At 38.2% G+C, this 5,694-nt stretch overlaps 1 non-coding gene across 1 annotated transcript; it reads right to left on the bottom strand.

Moving 5' to 3' along the window:
* Nucleotides 1-3,577: 3,577 nt before the first annotated feature.
* TRNAT-UGU (transfer RNA threonine (anticodon UGU)) lies at nucleotides 3,578-3,653 on the bottom strand. The gene has a single exon. It is a non-coding gene; the product is annotated as a tRNA-Thr (tRNA).
* Between the last annotated feature and the right edge of the window lie 2,041 nt (nucleotides 3,654-5,694).

Raw genomic sequence — 5,694 nt, 5'->3', positions numbered from 1 at the left:
TTAATTCCCCTTCGCCACAGGTTTTGATGAGTAGGATGTGGATATATTCTGGGGGGTAGGGAGGCATTAGTCTGGCGACTACAGGTAGTGTCTGTAAAGTTGCTCTGCTACAAAGTTACTATTTTTCTCCTATATTTTTTATTCTTCTTCCTTATTGGTGAAAAGGAGGTGGTAACAATTTTTGCCTGGTGAGAATGCTCAGGATTAAATGACCAAATGTGGTAAAATGGCACCTGGTCTTCAAAATAGTAGCTAAGGCTGAATCCAGAGAATTTAGACAATGTCTCTCTCCAAGGCAGGCAGTAGGCATGTGGCTGTTCTTACTTGTGAGATAATTAAGAAAGATTTGTACCAATTTTTTCAGGTTTGAAATGTGTGAAGAAGTCTCTGTTGGTACCAGGAAGTAGCATACTGTCCAAAATGTTTTTGACTTGTAGCAAGTTCTTTATTAACAATTCTGAAGTAGCCAAGGGGCTTAAATATGACTTTTAAAAGTTGGCTCCAGCTCTTGCTTTGATGGTTTTTGGCAAGCTTTAAAATTTTTTTCTAATTGATCAGTGTGATAACGTGTTTGTTTGTAAAGTTGTTATTCGTGTGCATATTTACTTATGTTGTGTAGGGAAATGGGCATGATAACGTTTAATAAAGACCCTTTGATAAAGATGCACCTTGGGTAAACCAGATTGTGGAATTTATTGTGAGACAGGAGTTTTCTTATCAAAGAACAAGGGGTTTTTGTTTTTATATACCACTTTTTCTACCCACTAAATAGTTATTTTTAAACATATTTTATCTGAGAGTTCATTACTTTCGGCAGAGTGGAAGAAAGAAAAAACAGAGTGCACTCATTAGCCCTGACCTTGTAAGCAAATACTATTGACTTGTTCTTGGTTTGTGAAATGAATAGAGCTCATTTACAATCCTCAAACTGTGCTGTAGTGTGTGGACCATTCAGTAGAATGACGACTTAGTATTGGGGCATCATTTCTATTTTTTATTTTGAATTAAATTAAAAAATAAATACTTAATATTAAAAGCAATGAATAAATTCAATAATAAATAAAAGTTATGTGTGTAGAATACAAGAATGAAAGGACTGAAGTAAAAAGGGGGAGGAGGCAGAATGGATTTTTGCTCACCGTAGTGAACATGGTGGTAATGTACTGAGAGTTTTGTAAAATGCGACCTCAGTCTTACTATTTTATAACTTTGGGTCGGCCTCCTCCTTCAAATGGGAATCTGCAGAGTAGGACCTACTTGTCGGTGATGGTGACTATTGTTTAGTAAATATTTGTTGATTAAATTTAAAATGATCAGACTACAGAGGCTAAGCCACTGGTTGATTCACGGGGTGCTAGTTTTTTGGGTTGTCAGAAGCTGTTGTTGGCCTCCAAATGAAGTCTCAGGATGTTATAGGAGGCCAAACCCTGAGTCGAGAGAAGAGAGAAGGGAGCATGGACTTCTTCTCTCTGAATCCTGCTTACATGGACTTGAACAAACCACCTTACTTCTTGGCTTAAAAATACTTAATGCAGTTAGACAAAATTAATGATAGTCACTTCTTTATACAAAATTTATTTTCAGGTGGAACTCTTTTTGAAAACATCCTTGAAACAGGAATCCTATATTTGACACATGCAGTCCAGCAGAAGCAGAGCACAATGTTAACCTCTCTTTCAAGACAGCCTTTGAAGATCTTTCTAAAAACCAGGGCATTAAATTCTACCAACAGCACTTTCAGCTACAGAATGTGATCTCCTGTCATCAAGGCCAGTCTTTCTCAACCATGAGGTGGGGACTCTGTGCTGTGTCAGTTGTGTTACAGGTCATATTTTTTTTAACCAGAGAAAACCTGGCTGCTGGATCAAATTAACAATCTCAGTGGATTAATTCAGTGTATCCGGTCTCACCAGATATCCCAAAACTCGGTGGCTTACAAGAGACATTTATTATTTTCCTTATGGGAGTCAGCTAGGCAGCTGGCTAGGCTGAAGCAGAGTGGCTGGCTTGGGCAGTGAGCTGGATGCCGAGGCCCCAACCAGGACCCTCTATAAGGGGAGCTTCCACATCACTGGTAGCAGACTCGTTACTGAGGTCTCTGTTTCAATGTGGGTGTTACTGCTTCTCTAGCCGTCTCTCCTTTTCTATTTTTTGCTCTTCTCTTTATGCCCTTTCATCCTCCACCCATAGTTTAAGGAGGTTGGCTGGAAAATGACTTAGCATTTCATTAATATATCAAGTGCATAGTTTTGAATAATCATAGGGCTCTATTTTAAGAAGTATGGAACTAACAGAAACCCAACTTTTAAGAAGAGAAAGTACAAGTTATATTTGTTCTCCTTAACCATGAAATCTAATCCTGGAGGTAGATGTGATTATCATTTTCCAACACAAGCTAGAAAAAAATTATATATATTCATTAAGATATAACTTACATATAACAGTAAGTTTAAGAGGTAGAGTGTGATTTGATACATTTATTTATTGCAATATGATTATCACATAATTGTGGGTTTTTTGGTGAGAACAAGTAGAATCTAGTCTCCTAGCAACTTTGAATTTATAACAAAGTATTACTGATTATAAGACTGTGTTTTAGAATTCCAGAACTTACCTACCAATTACAACATGTACCCTAAAAATCTCCCTAATTCCCCACCTTGGCCTCTGGTAGCCACCATTTTACTTTCTATCCTTGAGTTTGACATTTGTAGACTTCACACAGGAGTGATGGTGTTATGTTTCCTTTGTTTGACTTATCTCACAGCATAATGCCCTCAGGGTCCACCATGTCCTTCCTCACGGCTGAATGATACTCCTGAGAGAGTGTGTGTGTGTGTGTGTGTGTGCGCGCACACATGTGTGTGTGTGTGTGCCACATCATTTATCCATTCCTTCATTGCCAGACACTTAGGTTCTTTCCCTGTCTTGGCTATTGTGAAGGGTGCTGCCATGAACATGGGAATGCAGATATCTTTTCAATATCCTGTTTTTATTTTCTTTGTATACTCAGAAGTGGGATTGCTGGTTGCTGGTTCTTGCGGTAATTCTATTTTTAATTTCTAGAGGAACCTCTGTACTGCTTTCCACAGTGGCTGTACTGGTTCACATTCCCACCAGCAGTGTACAAGGATTCAATTTTGTTCCACACACTTGCCAGCATTTGTTACCTCTGTCTTCTTGACGATAGCCATTCTAACAGGTGTGAGGTGATAAATATTTCATTGTGGTTTTGTTTTTGTTAATTTTGTTTTATATTTTCAAACCACCAACTCTTTTTTTTTTTTTTTTTTTGTATTTTTCTGAAGTTGGAAATGGGAAGGCAGTCAGACAGACTCCCACATGCGCCCGACCGGGATCCACCCGGCATGCCCACCAGGGGGCAATGCTCTGCCCATCTGGGGCACCGCTCTGTTGCAACCAGAGCCATTCTAGTGCCTGAGGCAGAGGCCATAGAGCCATCCTCAGCGCCCGGGCCAACCTTGCTCCAATGGAGCCTTGGCTGCGGGAGGGAAGAGAGAGACAGAGAGGAAGAAGAGGGGAAGGGGTGGAGAAGCAGATGGGCGCTTCTCCTGTGTGCCCTGGCCGGGAATCAAACCCAGGACTCCTGCACACAAGGCCAACACTCTACCACTGAGCCAACCGGCCAGGGCCATACCAGCTCTTAATTTTATTTTATTTTTCTGTTTGTTTTTCTGGTGTCTATTTTATTAATTTCCAGTCCAAACTTTGTTTTTTCCTTTCTTTTGCTCACATTAGGCTTAGTTTGTTCTTCTTTTCCCTGTTCTTTGAGGTCTAAAGTTAGGTTGTTTATTTGAGATCTGTGTTTCTTAAAGTAAGCATTTTTTGTTATAAACTTCTTGAAACTTCTTTTTGCAGCATCCCATAGGTTTTCACATATCATATTTTCATTTTCATTTGTTTCAAGATAAATTTGTTCCATTTTGATTTATTTGATCTGTTTAGCAGTAAGTTGTTTAGTTTTTATAATCTTGTAAATTTTCCAGTTTTCCTCTTGTTGATTTCTAGTTTCATACCATTATGGTCAGAAATGGTACTTAGTATAATTTCAGTCTTCTTGCATTTGTTAAGAATTGTATTGTGGCTGTCATATGCTCTATTCTGGAGAATATTCCATGTGCAATTAAAAATGTGCATTCTGCTGCTGATGGGTGGAATTTTCTGTAAATGCCTTTTAAGTCCATCTGGTCTAATGTGCAGTTAAAGTCCTCTGTTTTCTTATTGATTTTTTTGGTTTGGATGTTTATCCATTGCTGAAAATAGAGTACTGAAGTTCTCTATTTTGTTCCCCATTTCTCCCACAAAACTATTAATATTTGCTTAATATAGCTAGGGGGAATATTTACTTATGATTGTTATATTACTTGATAAATTCACCCACTTTATCATTATATAATGACCTCCTTATTTCTTGTTAACATTCTTGGCTTAATGCCTGTTTTGTCTGGTATAAGTATACCTGCTTTTTTTTATTTTCATTTGTATAGTATGTCTTTCTTTTTTTTTTTCTTTTTTTTTATTGTATTTATTTTTAATGGGGTGACATCAGTAAATCAAGATACATATATTCAAAGATAACATGTCCAGGTTATCTTATCGTTCAATTATGTTGCATACCCATTACCCAAAGTCAGATTGTCCTGTCACCCTCTATCTAGTTCTCTTTGTGCCCCTCCCCCTCCCCCTTCCCTCTCCCTCTCCCCCCTCCCCCCTCCCCCCGTAACCACCACACTCTTATCAATGTCTCTTGGTCTCACTTTTATGTCCCATCTACGTATGGAATAATGCAGTTCCTGGTTTTTTCTGATTTACTTATTTCACTCCGTATAATGTTGTCAAGATCCCACCATTTTGCTATAAATGATCTGATGTCATCATTTCTTATGGCTGAGTAGTATTCCATAGTGTATATGTGCCACATCTTCTTTATCCAGTCATCTATTGATGGGCTTTTTGGTTGTTTCCATGTCCTGGCCACTGTGAACAATGCTGCAATGAACATGGGGCTGCATGTGTCTTTACGAGTCAGTGTTTCTGAGTTTTTGGGGTATATACCCAGTAGAGGGATTGCTGGGTCATAAGGTAGTTCTATTTGCAGTTTTTTGAGGAACCACCATACTTTATTCCATAATGGTTGTACTACTTTACATTCCTACCAACAGTGGATGAGGGTTCCTTTTTCTCCACAACCTCTCCAACATTTGCTATTACCTGTCTTGTTAATAATAGCTAGTCTAACAGGTGTGAGGTGGTATCTCATTGCAGTTTTGATTTGCATTTCTCTAATAACTAATGAAGATGAGCATCTTTTCATATATCTGTTGGCCATTCGTATTTCTTCCTGGGAGAAGTGTCTGTTCATATCCTCTTCCCATTTTTTTATTGGATTGTTTGTTTGTTTGTCGTTGAGATTTATGAGTTCTTTGTATATTTTGGATATTAGGCCCTTATCTGAGCAGGTGTTTAAAAATATCATTTCCCAATTAGTTGGCTGTCTGTTTATCTTGTTATCAATTTCTTGCTGAGCAAAAACTTCTTAGTCTGATGTAGTCCCATTCATTAATTTTTGCTTTCACTTCTCTTGCCTGTGGAGTCAAATTCATAAAATGCTCTTTAAAGCCCAGGTCCATGAGTTTGGTATCTATGCCTTCTTCTATGTACTTTATTGTCTCA

The sequence above is a fragment of the Saccopteryx leptura genome, chromosome 12, assembly GCF_036850995.1.
Source record: "Saccopteryx leptura isolate mSacLep1 chromosome 12, mSacLep1_pri_phased_curated, whole genome shotgun sequence".
NCBI lineage: Eukaryota > Metazoa > Chordata > Mammalia > Chiroptera > Emballonuridae > Saccopteryx > Saccopteryx leptura.
The sequence above is the reverse complement of the archived record's forward strand: the minus strand, read 5'-3'. Positions and strand labels throughout refer to the sequence as shown.